Source organism: Nomascus leucogenys, chromosome 2 (assembly GCF_006542625.1).
Source record: "Nomascus leucogenys isolate Asia chromosome 2, Asia_NLE_v1, whole genome shotgun sequence".
NCBI lineage: Eukaryota > Metazoa > Chordata > Mammalia > Primates > Hylobatidae > Nomascus > Nomascus leucogenys.
Window position 1 is genome coordinate 3,459,397 of NC_044382.1, and position 18,058 is coordinate 3,477,454.

Sequence of the window (18,058 nt, forward strand, 5' to 3'; positions counted from 1 at the left end):
ATCTGCGAAGGGAAAAGGTGCATGGGGTGAGGTCCACGGGAAAGCAAGCTCCAGCTGTCAAGGGGTCTCGTCCAGCCGAGTCACACAGGACGTTCTTAATGCCCCCGGCAATAAGTTACAAAATATTGTCTTCTACCAGGGAAGCTTGTTAGAGACACCGGTGCCAAGAGGTTTTATTTTTACTGGGGACTGGTCATGATAGCACTCCCTTCCTGGCACATATGCAAATTCCAGACTCAGATGGAAAACAAGTGTTCAGCTAAACCACATTGTTTGTAGAAAACAGTTTAGGCACAAGAGGCCACTCTGTCGGAGGATGGTGGGAACTTGCCCCAAATCTAAGTTCCCAGATGCCAGTGAGAGACCAACCATGTGAGCAGGCCCTTCAAAGCATAGCAGGCAGGCCGAGTGTGCTCCCTTTTCCACCTTTCTCCTCTGCTCACAAAAACCCTGCAAGACACCTCATCTCACTTTGAATAAAAGCCAAAGTCTTGAACGTGGATCCCAAACCCTGCAGGATCTAGAGCTCTACCCTCCCCTTCCCCTACTCGCTCCGTTCCCCACTCGGTCCTGGCCATGCTGGCTCTCTGCTGTTGGACACACCAGCCAGGCTCACACCTGAGAAATGGACTTGCCGCTCACTCCTTCTTCCTGAAATGTGCTTCACCAGCTACCTGCTCGCTTTTCTTTCTCCATCGTCTCCCTGCCCCAGCCCATCTCCTGCCACCGCACTTTTTATGTCCTTTTTCTCCTTTATTTCTCTCATTGTTGTCTCACATACTGTATAACTTATTACATTATTGTCTGTATCCTTTGTTCACTGTGATGTCTCTCTTCCCAACACAGGCCTTCACCAAGCAGTGACAGTTTGTGTCACACCCCTAACCTAGAGCATATGAAAAAGCGAGGGCTGTGACGCTGACTGGGTTACCATCTTCACTCCACCACTTAGTACCGGTGTTGTATTAAGTGTGGTCCATACACTGTGACCCTCAGTTTCTTCATCTGTTAAAAGGGCACATTAATACTATCCGGGTCATAGGAAGGTTGTGCCTGTGAAGGTAATGAATACACACAAGGCCCTCTGGAACAGAATAGGTACTCTAGATATCTTAGCACTCTGTTGTCTTCTCTCCATTAAATCTTCCTTATCTTGAAAACATTTTATTATGGAAGATTTCAAACATAAACAAAAGTAGAGCCATAATAGAATGAACTTCACTGTATCTCTACCATTCAGCTTTAGTGATGATCGACTCAGAGCTAATTACTTCTATTACTATTACTTCTATCATCTATTACTTCCACTCAAAGTCCTGTACTCCCTATACCCAGATTATTTGAAAAACATTTTAGATAGCATATCGTTTCATTCATAAATATAAGGACTCACTTTTTAAAAAGCATACGCACAAAAATTTAAAATCTAAAAAAATTAACACAAATTTCTTGATATAAACAAATATCTAGTCAGTGTTCAAATTACCCTAGTTCCTCATACTCTCTTATTTGGACAGCATCCAGAATGATTTCCCTGTCTGCAAACTATTTAGTGCATTCACCTCTGCTCTGGAGACTCTATAAATCACAGATCTGGCGTTGTCACCCCTCCCCCTACAAATCCTTTGCTGTCTCCCTATTGCCTGCAGGGTGGAGCCTGATGTCCTTGAGCCTGCCCTTCAGAGTCTTTGATAATCTCTCCCAACCCCTCTTTCCTGAGCCACCTTTGCCTCAGACTCCCTTTCAAACGCCATCTCTGTCAGTCTGCTTTCGGGTCACTGGCTTTCCTCCGAGTTTGCCTGGGCTGTTCCTTCTGCCTGGGTTTCCCTTTGCTTTCTTTTCCCCTGATAATCTTGTCTTCCACCGTTCCCTCAGGACAAGACAGTCACCCCATCTGCAGGGTCCCCATGGTCTCTATGCTATTCATCGCCTCACCCCGAATGATTTAAGGTTTATATCATCATGCAGTCTGGTTAAATGGCAGCAAAAAAAGGTAAACATCAGGATACACTGAAGTTCTAGCAGATTGTTAGCACTTGGATAAATGACATAGAGTGTGAAAAAGTATGAGGGTAATAATTTGTTCTTCAGTTTTAATGTTTTGATATTTACAGTTACTGCTTATTTTTCTGACATAAACTTTTTTCGTGCTGAAACAGGATCTTACTGTGTCGCCTAGGCAGCAGTGCAAAGGCACAATCTCGGCTTACTGCAGCCTTAAACTCCCAGGCTCAGGTTATCCTCCCACCTCAGCCTCCCGAGTATTTGGGACTACAGGCACGTGCCAACATGCCTGGTTAATTTTTGTATTTTTTTTGTAGAGATGGGGTTTCACCACATTGTCCAGGCTTGTCTTGAACTCTTGGGCTCAAGTGATCCTCCCACATCAGCCTCCCAAAGTGCTGGGATGACAGGTGTGAACCACCATGCCTGACCTGAAACTTTCTCATTGTGAGAAAGTTTGCAAAGTACAGAACATATAATTGAATATATTTTCTGTAATTGCAAATATCAGGAATAACATATTTTATCATTTGTCTTGCTATAATAAAAACTTTGGCATGTAATAATTTCATTTCTTCCTTCTCTACCATCTCAGATTTTTTAAAACAGTTTTATTGAGGTATAATCGATATACAAAAACTGCAGGTATCTAGTGTATGTAATTTGGTGAGTTTAGACATTGCCAAACACCTGTGATACGATCACCACAATCACGGCAATAAGCATATCCATCACATCAAAGTTTCCTTGGGTCCCTTTGCTTTTATTTTATTTATTTATTTTTGTGGTAAGAATACTTAACATGAGATCTATCCTCATCAAATTTTTAACCGTACGATACTGTACCGTTAGCTGTCTAACTGTGACTTTGTACTCATGAACAACAACTCTCCATTTCTCTGGCAGCCCTCATTCTACTTTTTGCTTCTATATTTTGACTATTTTAGCTGCATCGTATAAATGGAATCATCCAATATTTGTCATTCTGTGACTAACATATTTCACTTAGCATAATGTCTTCAGGATCCATCCACGCTGTCTCAAATGGTAGGATTTCTTTTTTAAGGCTGAATAATATTCCATTGTATGTATATATCACTTTTTTCTTTTTTTAGTAGTGATGTCTCTCTATGTTGCTCAGGCTGGTCTCGAACTCCTGGCCTCAAGTGATCCTCCCACCTCGGCCACCTAAAGTGCTGAGATTATAGGCATGAGCCACTGCACCTGGCTCTGTATCACATTTTTTAAAATCCATTTGTCTGTTAATGGACATTTGGGTTGTGGAGAAATTGGAACTCCTGTGCATAGTGATGGAAGTGTAAAATGGTGCAAACACTACGGAAAACAGTATAGGTCCCTCAAAAAATTAAAAATAGAACTACCATATGATCCAAAAATCTCACTTCTGGATTTACATCTGAAAGAATTAAAATCAGTATCCCAAAGATATATATGCACTCCATGCTCATTGAAGCTTTATTTGTGATAGCCAAGCCATGGTACCATTCATCTTGATACACCGTAACTGTTCACTTCCCTCTGTGGCCCCCTGTACTGTGAGTTCCTCAAAGGCAGGGGCTCCATCTTATTCATTTGGTCTCCTTAGAGCCTGAGCAGGGCTGGAAAACATGATGGGTGCCCACTTGTATTGAAATGAATGAATGGATGGGTTAGCAGATGAACAAATGACCAAAACATTTGGAAAGAAGATTGTTTGAGTCCACAGCCTTGGATATCTCTTTAGGTCTACATTGCTCCTTTTTATGTTCAATGTTTTACCAGACCATTTTCTAGCTTGTGCAGCTGGCTTGTCTTTCTGCTCCCTGGTAGGTCAGAACTTTTTAATCCTGAATAATGCCTTCTCCCTGGCATGCTGCCTGCTCCCTGACATGAGTCAGACAGGCCCTGGCTCACAGTGATTAATTACCTGAGATGCTGCTTTTCTCTGAAATGATCCCAGGGCAGAAGGGCAGCCTGAGGAATGCCTGGGGGACATGAAGCTCCAACCATAACCTGCATGGACAATGGTTCCTGTGCTGGAAATGCCACCATGCACCGAGAGGAACTAAGACAGAGAGGCGAGAGAAATGGGAATGTTTCCTCCCCCTTCCATTTTCCTTGATGTTAAGAGAATCAGGAATTATTGCATTGGGTCAAATGTAGCTCTTGTAGTTCGGTGATGCTAAGGACTTCTTGCTCAGTAACCCGCTATACTGGGATGTTTACAGGTGCAATGCCATCTGCCCCTTTCAAGGGCCTGGCAGAGGAGTTATCACCCTCATTTTACAGATGCAGCAGCTGAGACTCTGAAAGATCATAAAGTTGCATAGGGAATATACGAAGTACTGGGATTCAACCTCAGGCCCACTGAGAGCCCTTTCCAGCAGAAGAGGGCTTTCCATATTACAAGTTCAACCTACTCAAGGGGAATAAAACTAATTTAATGTATTCAAGACTAAAGTAATTAAAATAAGATTAGACTAGAATAAAATATATAGATTAGAGAATAGAGTACATTCTGGGTAGTATGGATCAATACTATTTTATGAAACCCCACTTCCATTTATATCTAGCTATATCCATATCTATATCCATGTATATAGATACGGGCATGCCTTGGAGGTATTGTGGATTTGATTCCAGACCACCACAATATTGAAATAAAGTGAATCACACAAAGCTTTTGCTTTCTCAATGCATGTGAAAGTTGTGTTTACTAAGTGTGCAATAGCATTACATCTAAAAGGTACATATTTTAGTCAAAAAGTATGTATTGCTAAAAACATTGTATAGCATGCAATGCTGTTTGATAACTTTTTACCTACCACTAGAACTTCTTTCATAATTGGAGTCAATCCTCTCAAACCCTGCAGCTGCTTTGTCAGCTAAGTTTATGTGATATTCTAAATGATCATCTGAGCCTTCAGTGAGTCATAATCTTTTTGTTGGTGGAGTAGGGCCTCTGTATTGATGGTTGCTTACTGATTAGGGTGGTCGTTGCTGAAGGCTGGAGTGACTGTGGCAATTTCTTAATGTAAAACAACAATGAAGTTTGCTACATAGATTGACTCTTCTTTTAATGAAAGATTTTTCTATAGCATGCAATGCTGTTTGATAACTTTTTGCCCACCAGTAGAATTTCTTTCATAATTGGAGTCAATCCTCGCAAACCCTGCAGCTGCTTTGTCAACTAAGTTTATGTGATATTCTAAATCCTTTGTTGTCATTTCAGTGATGTTCACAGCATCTTCACCAGCAGTAGATTTCATCTCAGGAAACCACTTTCTTTCCTCATCCATAAGAAGCAACTTCTCATTTGTTAAAGTTTTCTCGTGAGATTGCAATAATTCAGTCACATCTTCAGGCTCCACTTCTAATTCTAGTTCTCTTGCTATTTCCACCACGTATGCAGTTACTTCCTCTGCTGAAGTCTCAAAACCCCCAAAGTCATCCATGAGGGTTGGAATCAACTTCTTTTAATCTCCTGTTGATATTTTGACCTCCTCCCATGAATCACAGATGTTCTTGATACCATGTAGACTGGTAAATTCTTTTCAGAAAGTTTTCAACTTACTTTGCTCTGATTCACCAGAGCAATCACTATCTATAGCAGCGATAGCCTTATAAAATGCCATTTAAGCCTTAAAAGTCAAAATTACTACTTTTTTCATGAACTACAGAATGGATGTTGCATTAGTAGGCATGACAACAACATTAATCTTTTTGTACATTTCCATCAGGACTCTTGGGTGGCCAGGCCTATTGTCAAGGAGCAGTAAGATTTTGAAAAAATCTTGTTCTGAGCAGTAGGTCTCAACAGTGGGCTTATAATTTTCAGTAAGCCATGCTGTAAACAGACATGTTATCATCCAGGCTTTGTTTTTCCATTTATAGAGCACAGACAGGTTATATTTAGCATATTTATTAAGGGCCCTGAGAATTTCAGAATGGTAAATTAGCATTGGCTTCAACTTAAAGTCACCAGCTGCATCAGTCCCTAACCAGAGAGCCAGTCTGTTCTTTGAAGCTTTGAAGCCAGGCATTGACTTTTCCTTTCTAGCTATTAAATTTCTAGATGGCATCTTCTTCCAATACACAGCTGTTTTGTCTACAGCCAAAATCTGTTGTTTGGTGTTACCACCTTCAGCAATGATCTGAGCTAGATCTTCTGGATAATTTGCTGTCGTTTCTGCATCAGCACTTGCTGCTTTTTCTTATTTTGGAGGGGGCTTATTTCCTTAAACCTCATAAACCAACCACGGTGGTTGGTTCTGACTTTTTTTCCCCAAAGCTCCTTCACCTTTCTCAGCCTTAATAGAATTTAAGAGAGTTAGGGCCTTGCTCTGGATTAGGCTTTGACTTAAGGGGATATTGTGACTGGTTTGATCTTCTATCCAGAGTGGTAAAACTTTCTCCATAACAGAATGAGGCTGTTTCACTTTCTTTTTATTTGTGTGTTTACTGGAGTAGCACTTTTATTCATTTATTTATTTTAAATTTTTATTTTATTTTTTGAGACAGAGTCTTGCTCTGTCGCCAGGCTGGAGTGCAGTGGTGCAATCTCACCTCACTGCAACCTCCACCTCCCAGGTTCAAGGAATTCTCTTGCCTCAGCCTCCTGAGTAGCAGAGACTACAGGTGCCCACCACCACACCCAGCTAATTTTTGTATTTTTAGTAGAGACAGTGTTTCACCATTTTCTGTCATCATTTTCAGTTTGACTTGATTAGCTTTGATTCCATCCCCTCCCCTCCCCTCCCCCCCTCCCCCCCTCCCCCCCCCCCCCCCCCCTCCCTCCCCTCCCCTCCCATTCCATTCACATGAAATATCCTCGGTTTCATCCCATTTAGATTAGCAAAACTTGAGTGCCTAGTGTGGGTTGCACATTTACTAGCCACAGTTTATGATCTCAGATTCCTTTTCTGTGTCCCAAACTCAAATTTATTTCCCTTGAGCTTCTAAAAGAAGACAGTCTATTTCATTATTCTGGCATGTGTTTTCTGTGGACATTTTTGTGATCTGGAGTTCAGTATGAAGTTGTAGCACTGGATTTAGGGGCAGACAGGTTCAAATCCAGAGCTGATGCCTGGAAAGTGCTGATGGCAGTACCCGGCACAGAAGTGCTCACTGCATTATAGCCAAACAACCACTTTACTCGGGTTGTCTACAGTTATCAGATTGTGTTAAGGTTGATGTCCTTAAAGTTTTCAGCCTTGAGGGAGAGTCATGCATGGCTGTAGCAGGAGACTCTTGAGTAGGATAATGTGGGGACACTGTGGTGTAAACCTACATCTGGAGAGAGGCATTTTGAGTGGCCACTGGGGGTCCTCTGTTCATAAAGACCTATTAGGCCTCCTGGGAGAAAAAGGGCAAAGGGCTTTAAGACTAAAAATCAAAGTTCCATGAAATTTTCTACTGCAGTTAAGACTATTAAAGAAAGGGTGGTAACCATGGACATTCTTACACTCAGAATAACATGCTACAAATAAGATGAGCTGGGCAGAATCAGAGCATGAAGGATCCAGGGACCACTGGTTCATTGAAGGAAACCATTGTGCCAATCTTGGGGGTTAATATAGCATAGCTGGTAAGAGAATAAATGCCATGGCTTCAAATCTCAGCTCCACTACTTACTAGCTATGAGATACCAGGCAAGTTACTTGTCCTCTTTGGGCTTTAGGGCCTCTTACCTGTAAAAGAGGGATTTTAACTAGCACCTGCTGTTGTTTGTGGGAGTAATGAATTATTACTTATAAGTCTCCTAAAACACCACCTGGCATATGATTAATGCCCACTAGAAACCAAGTGCTGTTATTAATATTATTTTTCAATCAGAATTCTTTTAGTGGCAACCAATACAAATAGGCTTTAGCAAAAGAAAAAAAAGAGGAATTTACTGCCTCACACAACTAAAAGCTCCAGAGTAGAGCTGGCATCATACCTCATAAACACCACCAGAATTCTTCTCCAGAGTTCAGTCCTGTTCTCCTCTGTGGTGGGGATACTTCTATGCAGCTGTCCCATGTGGTGGCGAAGATGGAAACCAGTAGCTCCAAGCTTCCACACTACTAGCTAAACCCCAATGGAAACAGAAAGCCTGTTTCCCAAGAGGTCCAGCAAAAGTCCCAGGGAAGATCTTCACTGGCCCAGCACAGGTCATGTTTCCACTTTTGATCCAATTACTATTTCTAGGGGCCGGAGTCAGCCACCTGAACCACATGCACACAGAGAGGAAAGGGAAAACAGAATGTAGTGACCAGAGCAGGGGGCGGGGTAGGGGAGACTGGACATAGGGCAGGCAGGACAATAACTGCTCCATTGCAGACCCTGGCTGCATGAATCGGCACTGATTCATGCAAACAGCATCCAAACCAGCCTGAAACTTCTCATTATTGCCATGGCTGCTTTCACCCTCCATGCCTTTGATCAATGCTGTTCCTTTTACCTGAAATTACCCTTTTTAAGCAACCACAGTTACCTACCCCAAATACATGTACTTGCCCCAAAGCTACAGATCCTTCAAGGGCCATCACAAACACCGCGTTCCTCTGAAAGCCATTCTTGACTTTGCCAGTTAGAAGTAGTCCCTCTCTTCTCACTTTTACTCTCAGATCTCTCTCTCTAGAATTTGCCATGCCTGAACTATGTACTATTCTCTCCACCATCCCCTTTTCTCCAAGTTAGGGTCAGATTTTCCCCTCCCTGAATTCCCAGCTACACACCACATGCCCTGGACTCACGTAAGCACTCAGCAAATATTCATTAAATCAGGTTATACGTAACAATAACGAAAACACCAGCTATCCCTTGAGCACATTCTGCATGTCAGCTGTTGTGTTAAGTGCTTTGTAAGTGGGATTTCATTCTGTCCTTTTGACTGTATGGTGTGGTAGGCCCATATTATTATCCCATCTGTATGTATTATCCCATCTGTTATTATCCTATCTGTACGTATCTCATTGAATCTGTACAAGATGAGAATATAAAAGCTCAGAACGTTTAAGATCAAGGTCACACAGCTGGTACTTACTGCAGCCAAAGTTCAGATCTCAGCATGTGTGTCTTCAGAGCATACTTGAGGCCCTTGAGCCTTGCATATTTAATAAACTATTTGACTGTTGTGATATAGAGCCTGAAGGCTAGGGAGGCTATATATCAATCGCCCCATTTGGAGCCAGAGCATCTGAACCTGAAGTGGAGTATCGGCTTGGCCACTTGCTGACGGGGCCACCTAGGAAAGCTTGTATCCTCTCTCTGGGCCTCAGTCTCTCCCTCCTGTCCTGAAGGAGGCAGTTGGATATCATGGCTTCAAAAGCCTTTTCCAGCTATAATTTTTCAGACTCCAGGCTCTTGTCTGGAGACATGAGACTGATCAGGGGTAGACTCAGCCTAGACACTGAGACTCCAGTTCTAATCACCCACTTTATCTTTTCCCCACCATAATGAGCTTCTTTATGTAATTTCTCCCTTGTTCATTTTCTTCTAGTTTTCCAACTGCCTACAAATTTGAAAGAAAAAAATGACTATAGGAATCTGGCTAAGGAAAAAAATAGAATTCAACCCAAAGTCACCAAGACAGAAAAATCTATATATTTCTTTTTCTTTTCTTTTCTTTTTTTTTTCTTTTTTTTAGATGGAGTCTCGCTCTGCTGCCCAGGCTGGAGTGCAGTGGCGTCATCTTGGCTCACTGCGACTTCCACTTCCTGGGTTCAAGCGATTCTTCTGCCTCAGCCTCCGAAGTAGCTGGGACAACAGGCATGTGCCACCATGCCTGGCTAATTTTTGTATTTTTAGTAGAGATGGGGTTTCACCATGTTGGTCAAGCTGGTCTCAAACTCCTGACCTCATGATCTGTCCACCTCAGCCTCCAAAGTGCTGGGATTACAGGCATGAGACACCATGCCTGACCAAAATCTATGTATTTCTTTGTGAAACTTTTAAGCATTTGAATTAGGAATGGCTTGGACTTGGATGTTAAAGAAGCCACAAACACACACAATTGGCTTTGGAAGTTCTTATTCTCAGCATTGTTGTCCAGATGACTCAGCTGATATATAGTCAGTTCTTCCTTTTTTATTAGGCTGGTACAAAAGTAATTGTGGTTTTCACCATTGAAAGTAATGGCAAAAATTGCAATTACTTTTGCACCAGGCTAATATTTGCCCACCTTAAAACTCTTAGTACATTTTATATTCCCATAAGAAATATACTCACTTAAATTCTCTTAACAACACTGAGATGTAGAAAGTACTGTTCCCCATTTTGCAGATAAGTAAACTGAGGCAAGGAGCGTCTTTCCCAGGGGTACACGGCTAATGAGAGGGAAGTCAGTGTGACCACTGAACTCTTGACCACCACTGTCTGCAGCCTGCGAAGTCTTCTGATTTCTCCCTATTCTTCCTCCTGGATGCAATGGGGATCTGAAGACTTCTCCTAAGTTAACGATAGACTGTCTCACATTCGTGCCCTGTTGGTAAACATCCAACATCCTCAGGGCCCCAGTGGAGCTGACGGGAAGGGGTTAACTGTTTGTTTCTACGCATGTTCCCAGGGAAGTCAGAACTCACACCAGGGCATAGGAAAGGACTTTGCACTCCCGCAAGTTAACAGCCATTTGCTGAACAAGATAGAATGCATGTCAAAGTCAATTCCTCTCTCAGGCAAGAGAGACTCATGATGATGGGACTGAGCTGATGATGAAATTCATGCAACTTGATGGAAATAGGATCCGAGTGAGACCTGCATCTCCGCCCTCTGCCTCAGAGTGTCCGCCCTCTGCTTAGGGAAAAGCCTGCAACAGAGTCCAGTGCAGGCTCCGGGGAGAAGAACAAAGGACATATTTTCTGGCTTCCATACATTTCATTTCAAAACAGAAGCATCCCTGATGCCATAGAGCAGCCTTTCTATCCTTGCCTTTGTAGGGGAGGAAAACTTTTTTCTCTATCCATCTTAGGGTCTTGGCTGGGGCTCTGTAACAAAAGATAGATTAACAAGAGAAAAGCAGAAGTTGTAAATATAAGTTTTAGGTGACACAGGAACCCTCATAAGGAAATGAAGACCCAAAGAAGTGGCAAACCCAAGTGCTAATATCCTCGGTGGAGCAAAGACAGACAGTTGTGGGAAAGTAACTAAGATATATGAGGAGACTGAAGGAAGGTAGGAGAGTGATTTTGACAAGGCCTCTGTGTTTGGAATCCTCTTTGCCTCGATTCCTTGTCTTTGGTGATGAGAATGTTTCTTCCGCCTGGCATAAAAACGGCACCTTTCACATGGAAATTTCTTCTCCCGCTTTCAGGAAGAAAGGAGGAGGCCGCAGTGCCCTTCCTGCACCTTCTGTTTTTAAAATGTCTTTAGTTCAAAATAACTCTTATGCCAAAGTAGCATATTTTGGGGTGGCATATTCTGCTACTCTGCAGCTCCTGATGCTTCTTACACAAATCACAGACAGCAGAGCTTCTCTTAATGAGCCCCTTCAACCTCCTGTGACCTCTACCTTACCCCACCCCCTCCGCCAATACACACAACCTGCCTTGGGGCGGCCTCTTTTCCAAGGCTTCTATTACCATCTCTCTGCAACTCAGTCGCTACCTCCAGCCCCTACCCCCTCTATGGCCCGGGCATGGCCACGTAGATGGCCCCAGGTTCCCCAGGCTCCACTGTTGAGAAAGACCTCATTGCCTCCCTCCTTCTGGGCTGCCTGACCAGGAGACTGGGCATAACTTTAAGTTTTTTCTCTCCCTATTTCTCTACAGCCAGTCACTCAATAAGAACTGTCAATTCTATTTCTTATGTGCCTCCCACAGCCTTCTCTGCCTCTCCACCTCCACCACCAAGGCCTAGTTCTGGCATTATTATTTCTGAAATGGACTTCCTAGCACCAAACCTTGCTGGATGTCATCCTTCTTATGGAAACTTATCCTTATGATATTTCTAAATGCCAAACAGATCCTATTCTCTTCTGGATAGAAACGTCAATGACTCTCCAGTGCCTGTGGCCTGATGCATGTGGTTCTGTGTGTCAACCATGCTCTTTAATCAGCTTAGTCAGTTCATCCACCTGGCCTTGACCTCCCTGCCCTGCCTCTTCTACAAGCCATATTCTACAAACACATGGACACACCCCCCACCACCCACACACACACACACACGGGATTCCAAGCACTTTAGATTCTTGGCTTTCTCAAGCTTACTGTGAACGCTCAAGCCTCCCTGCCTTTGCCCATGCTGTGTCCTTTGCCTGGAGCTCTCTATCCTCACTTGGCTGGACCTGGCAGTTCAAACTGCCTTTTTACCTCCTCTGATTTCTATTTAGTGGGGCCATCTTCTGTGCTTCTTTACCTCTCGGTCAGTCTCATGGTATTCCCTAGCAAACCTTTCTCTTCTAGCTTGCTTCCTTCACTAGATGTGATTCTCAAGGACAGAGACCCTGCCTTATTAATCTAGAGGATGAAAACCTTATTCAGCACTGGGGCCCCACATACAGAGGCCTTGGCATGAAGGTTCATGGAACAAGCTGGTCCCTCGAAATATAGCATGTGACCCCTATCCTATTTAATTCCCCATCTTCCAGCCAATACTCTCTTATTCTCTAAGAACCACTGAGGGAGAGGTCAATAGTAGGAATATACATGTCATCAGAATTCTGCAGCAGTTTTGTCTGTAGCATGTAGCTAAATTTTGTATCTATATAAAACATGAAGAAAAAAAACAAACAAGCTGAAATAATTAGAATAAATGTATGAAGCTGCAAATACTGTCTTAAATTCACTTGTCAAAATAAAGCATGAAGTCCTTGTGCTAGATTTTTGAGGCAGAAAGTTCGCCTCTAACTAATTTGTAGCAAAGTGGTTATTTATATACGATAACTTGCGGGGAAACAAATTAATCTCTGATTTTTCTTTTGTCAGTTTTCAGAGTCAGTGGTGAAAATATCTGCACATTCCTGGGCTCTTATCAGCTTCCTTAAAACCAGATACCTTTGCATAAGATGCTGGAAAATGGGTACTTTTCATATACTGCTAGCAAGAGTATAATTTGGAGCAACCTTTCTAGCAAGCACTTTTCACAGTAGTCCTATTGAGGGAGTATTATCCTTTCAACATTTTACAAAATGGGAGACAAACTCAGAATAAAGAATTTCTCCAAGTTGCACAGGTGGCAAATGAAAGAGCTGGGATTTGATCCAGAGCTTGATAGGTCCTAGAGTCCACCTACAACCCTGCACTACTACTCAGGGCAATGGCAAGCTCTTACTGTCTTCAACCACCACCCATGGAGCCTGGGGCCTGTGGTGGTTGGAGTCAGGGCTTGGAGAGGGCTCAGCCCTGACCAATGGCCTGGTGAGAATGGAGTCCTGGCTTCTGGGACTCACTCTGTGCAAGCTTGAGAAAGTGACTGCACCTCTCTGAGCCTCCGTTTCCCCAACTCTCAGTAGGAGGTTGATGGTCCTCCCTTCTTTGCTTGGTGACCAGATAATTACATGGAACTGTGGATGTCAGTGACCTCCGGAGCCTGCAGAGCGCTGCTCTGATGATAGTGCTCATCAGTGCTCTGAGACCTGGCGGATGCTTTCTGCTGTGGCTCCACTCACATATTAGTGATACAACGTGCTGCTGATTATGGTTAGAGGAAGAGTGCACTGTGGCTCTTAAAACGGGACATGTGCAGCTAGATCTGAACTTAAGGACACAATTCAGCCACTCTTCAGAACATGAAGAGACAGTTAAGCAGGCAGACTCTGGTGTCAGGTTGCCTGGGTTCAAATCCTGGCTTTGTTGTTTTCCGGTGTGCTAATGACTAAACTTCTTTGTGCCTCACTTTGCTCATCTGTAAAATTGGGAAAATAATAATGCCTACCTCAGAGGGTTGTTGTGAGGATTAAATGAAAAAATCCACTGCTGAACATGTGGCAAATGTTCAATAAATGGAAGATGGTGCAACTTATTGCTATGGATAGCAATGGTGTCCATCTGATAGAGCTGCCATGGGGATTAACAGAAGTATTACGGCTAGGGCTGTGATTGGTGAAGCCTTGGGTATATGCCTGCACCCTAGCTGCAAGGGAGCCTGGAAAAGCTAGTTAGAGAAATGAAAGCATATGAGGGCAGAGCCCTCATTAATGGATTAATGCCACTATAAAACAGGGTTGCAAGAGTGGGCTCTCTCTCTTCTGCCCTTCTGCCATGTGAAGACACACAGTTTATTCCCTTTCATTCTTCCACCTTCTGCCATGAGGGCATGGCAAGGAGGCCAATACCAGATGTTGGTGCCTTGATCATAGACTTACCAGGCTCTGGAACTGTGAGATAATACATTTCTGTTTTTTTTTTTTTTTTTAATAAATTACCCAGTCTGTCATCTTCTGTAATAGCAGCACAAAACAGACTAAGAGAATCACAAAACTTCAGATAATCCAAATGTGCATCAACTGGTGAGGGATAAACAAAGCTGTGGTATGTCAATACAATGGAATACTACTCAACTATAGAAAGGCACATGAAAAAACCTTGAAAACATGCTAAATGAAAAAAGTGGATACAAAAGATCACCAAGTATATGATCCCATCTACATAAAGTAGCCAGGAAAAAAAGGGAAATCTGTAGACAGAAAGCAGATTAGTGTTTGCCTGGCTGCGGTTGGAGCAAGAATGGGGCTGGATGACAAATAGGTATGCAGGATCTTTCTGGAGTGATGAAAATGTTTCCAAAACTGGATTGTGGTGGCTGGGCACAGTGGTTCACACCTGTAATCCCAGCACTTTGGGAGGCCAAGATGGGTGGATCACTTGAGGTCAGGAGTTCAAGACCAGCCTGGCCAACATAGTGAAACCCCGTCTCTACTAAAAATACAAAAATTAGCTGTGTGTGGTAGCAGGTACCTGTAATCCCAGCTACTCGGGAGGCTGAGGCAGAAGAATTGTTTTAACCTGGGAGGTGGAGGTTGCAGTGAGCTGAGATCGTGCCACTGCACTCCAGCCTGGGCAACAGAGCGAGATTCCATCTCAAAAACAAAAACACTGGACTGTAGTGATGGCTGTTACACCTCTATAAGTTTACTAAAGTCCATTGAATTGTAACTTAGAATGTGCGAATTTTAAAATGTGTGTAAATTATATTTCAATAAAGCTGTTTAAAGTGAATTGGGGGGTCAAGATTCACATGGCAATGAAGTTTTCTAACTTAAAAGGGTTTTTACAGGTGCTAGAAGGGCAACAAGAATGACAAATGCACACTATATAGTTCACCTTTATGGCAACCCTACAACACTGATCTCTTCATAACCTTTTGTCAAATAAGGAAACTGAGGCTCAGAGAAGTAGGCTTTAAAAATTAATTTTTTTGAAAGGAACTGTCCAAGTAGCCCTGTTAAGCAGCTTATTACATTAACATTTCTTCTTTTTTTTTTTTTTTTTTTTTATTATACTTTAGGGTTTTAGGTACATGTGCACAATGTGCAGGTTTGTTACATATGTATCCATGTGCCATGTTGATTTCCTGCACCCATTAACTCGTCATTTAGCATTAGTGTATCTCCTAATGCTGTCCCTCCCCCTCCCCCACCCACAACAGTCCCGGAGTGTGATGTTCCCCTTCCTGTTCCATGAGTTCTCATTGTTCAATTCCCACCTATGAGTGAGAACATGCGGTGTTTGGTTTTTGTCCTTGTATTTACTGAGAATGATGTTTTCCAGTTTCATCCATGTCCTACAAAGGACACGAACTCATCATTTTTATGGCTGCATAGTATTCCATGGTGTATATGTGCCACATTTCTTAATCCAGTCTATCGTTGTTGGACATTTGGTTGGTTCCAACTCTTTGCTATTGTGAATATCGCAATTCGTTCTTTAATGGCCTTCCCCCTTTCGTACCCCCAAGTCCTGTTACTTCCCCAAGTCTCAATTTCTTCATCGGTAGAATGGGCATAATCATATGGGTTAAGAGAGATAACTAGATAAAGTAGAAGACTGGCAGAATGCAAGGCTTACAACATGTGGAATCTGAATCTGAACCCCCATGTTTAAAGGCCCCTGCAAACACTTATTTTCAGAAATTAACATTGGTTCTAAAATTCATTAAGTTTTTTTTAAAAAGCATGGCTGTTTATCTTTTTTTTTTTTTTTTTTTTTTCTTGAGAGGGAGTCTGGCTCTGTCACCCAGGCTGGAGTGCAGTGGTGTGATCTCAGCTCACTGCAACCTCCACCTCCGGGATTCAAGCAATTCTCCTGTCTCAGCCTCCCCAGTAATTTGGACTACAGGTGTGTACTACCATGCCCAGCTAATTTTTCTGTTTTTGGTAGAGGCAGGGTTTCAGCATGTTGGCCAGGCTGTTACTGAACTCTTGAACTCAAGTGATCTGCCTGCCTCAGCCTCCCAAAGTTCTGGGATTATAGGCGTGAGCCATCACGGCTGGCCATGGCTGTTTATCTTTAAAATAAATGTCATATATATTCTAGCATCACTTATTTATTTATTTATTTATTTATTTTGAGACAGAGTCTCACTCTGTTGCCCAGAGTGGAGTGCAGTGGTGCGATCTCGGCTCACTGCAACCTCCCTCTCCCCGGTTCAAGTGATTCTCCTGCCTCAGCCTCCCAAGTAGCTGAGATTACAGGCATGAGCCACCACACCTGGCTAATTTTTGTAATTTTAGTGGAGACTGAGTTTCACTATGTTGGCCAAGCTGATCGGGAAGTCCTGACCTCAGGTGATCCACCTGCCTTGGTCTCCCAAAGTGCTGGGATTACAGGCATGAGCCACTGCACTCGGCCCCAGTATCACTTCTGAATGTTACCTGGTCCAAAGTCAGTTGTGCTGCATGTAATGAACATAAATGAAGTAGCTGTGTTTCATGAGCACTTTGTCAGAAATTGGAGCTAGTATTTGAGGCATGTATAAAATGCAACACTGAATTGTGTTTAGTCATTACAATCAAATGAATTCTAAGCAGAAAGCAGATAATGGATTAAAAAAAATCTGCTGTTGCCAATTGTATAGGTTACTCAATAGACTTTATTTTTGGCAGATATCATAAGAGATTAGCCTAGCCTTGTTAATTTGATGATTTTAACGGAATTGAGCAATTATGAAGCTGCAACAGCTGGATAGAAAAACTGCATTCATGTATGGGCTGTCATCATTGCATCTCTTATCTTATCATTTTTCTTCCTGGACCTTAGATCCCACCTCCTCCTTGGGTTTCCTGTTCACAGCCTTGTTCACTAAAGCACTAGACCTAATGTGCTAACACATGCACCTAACTAGGTCATTCCTTTCAGTAGTTCCAACTATCCTCAGGGTGAAGTCTAAATTGGTAGCTGGCATTCAAAGCCCTTTCTCCATGCTCTATGTTGCTATATTAGATCAGCCTCCAAAACCCTGATTTATAAGCTTATTAGTTATGTACATTAGTCAATGTTTGTTGTGTGACAAACACCCCTTAAATCTCAGTGGCTTACAACAACAAATACTATCTTCTTGTCCTCAGATCTATGTGTCAGCTGTGGTTCTGATGAGTTCCGCTGGACTTCGCTTCCTGCAGTGGGTTGATTTCAAGCCTTTTCTGAATGGTTCTTTAATCTGGGAGCGAGTCTCAAGAACCCATTTCTTATTGAGCATATTCTGGAGCCATTGCTTTCTGGGGCATGCTTTTCTGATGGCAGAGCATAGGAGCTTAGTAGGCAAGTGAAACTTGTAAGCACATTTTAAGCTTCCCTTGAGATGTGGTGCACATCACATCCATTTTCACTCTGTTAGCCCAGAGTCAATGGTAGGCATACCAAGAGACCTGCAAAATTACATGACAAAGGGCATGGATTTATAATCCTGTTACAGGGAAGAGTGGCAGATTTGAGATAAAGAATCCAATCTAGGCCAAGCATGGTGGCTCATGCCTGTAATCTCAATGTTTTGGGAGGCCAAGGTGGGAGGATTGCTTGAGTCTAGGATTTTATGACCAGGTTGGGCAGTGTAGTGAATTCCATCTTTACCAAAAAAAAAATTAGCCAGGCACAGTGGTGCATGCCTGTAGTCCCAGCTACTCGAGAGGCTGAGG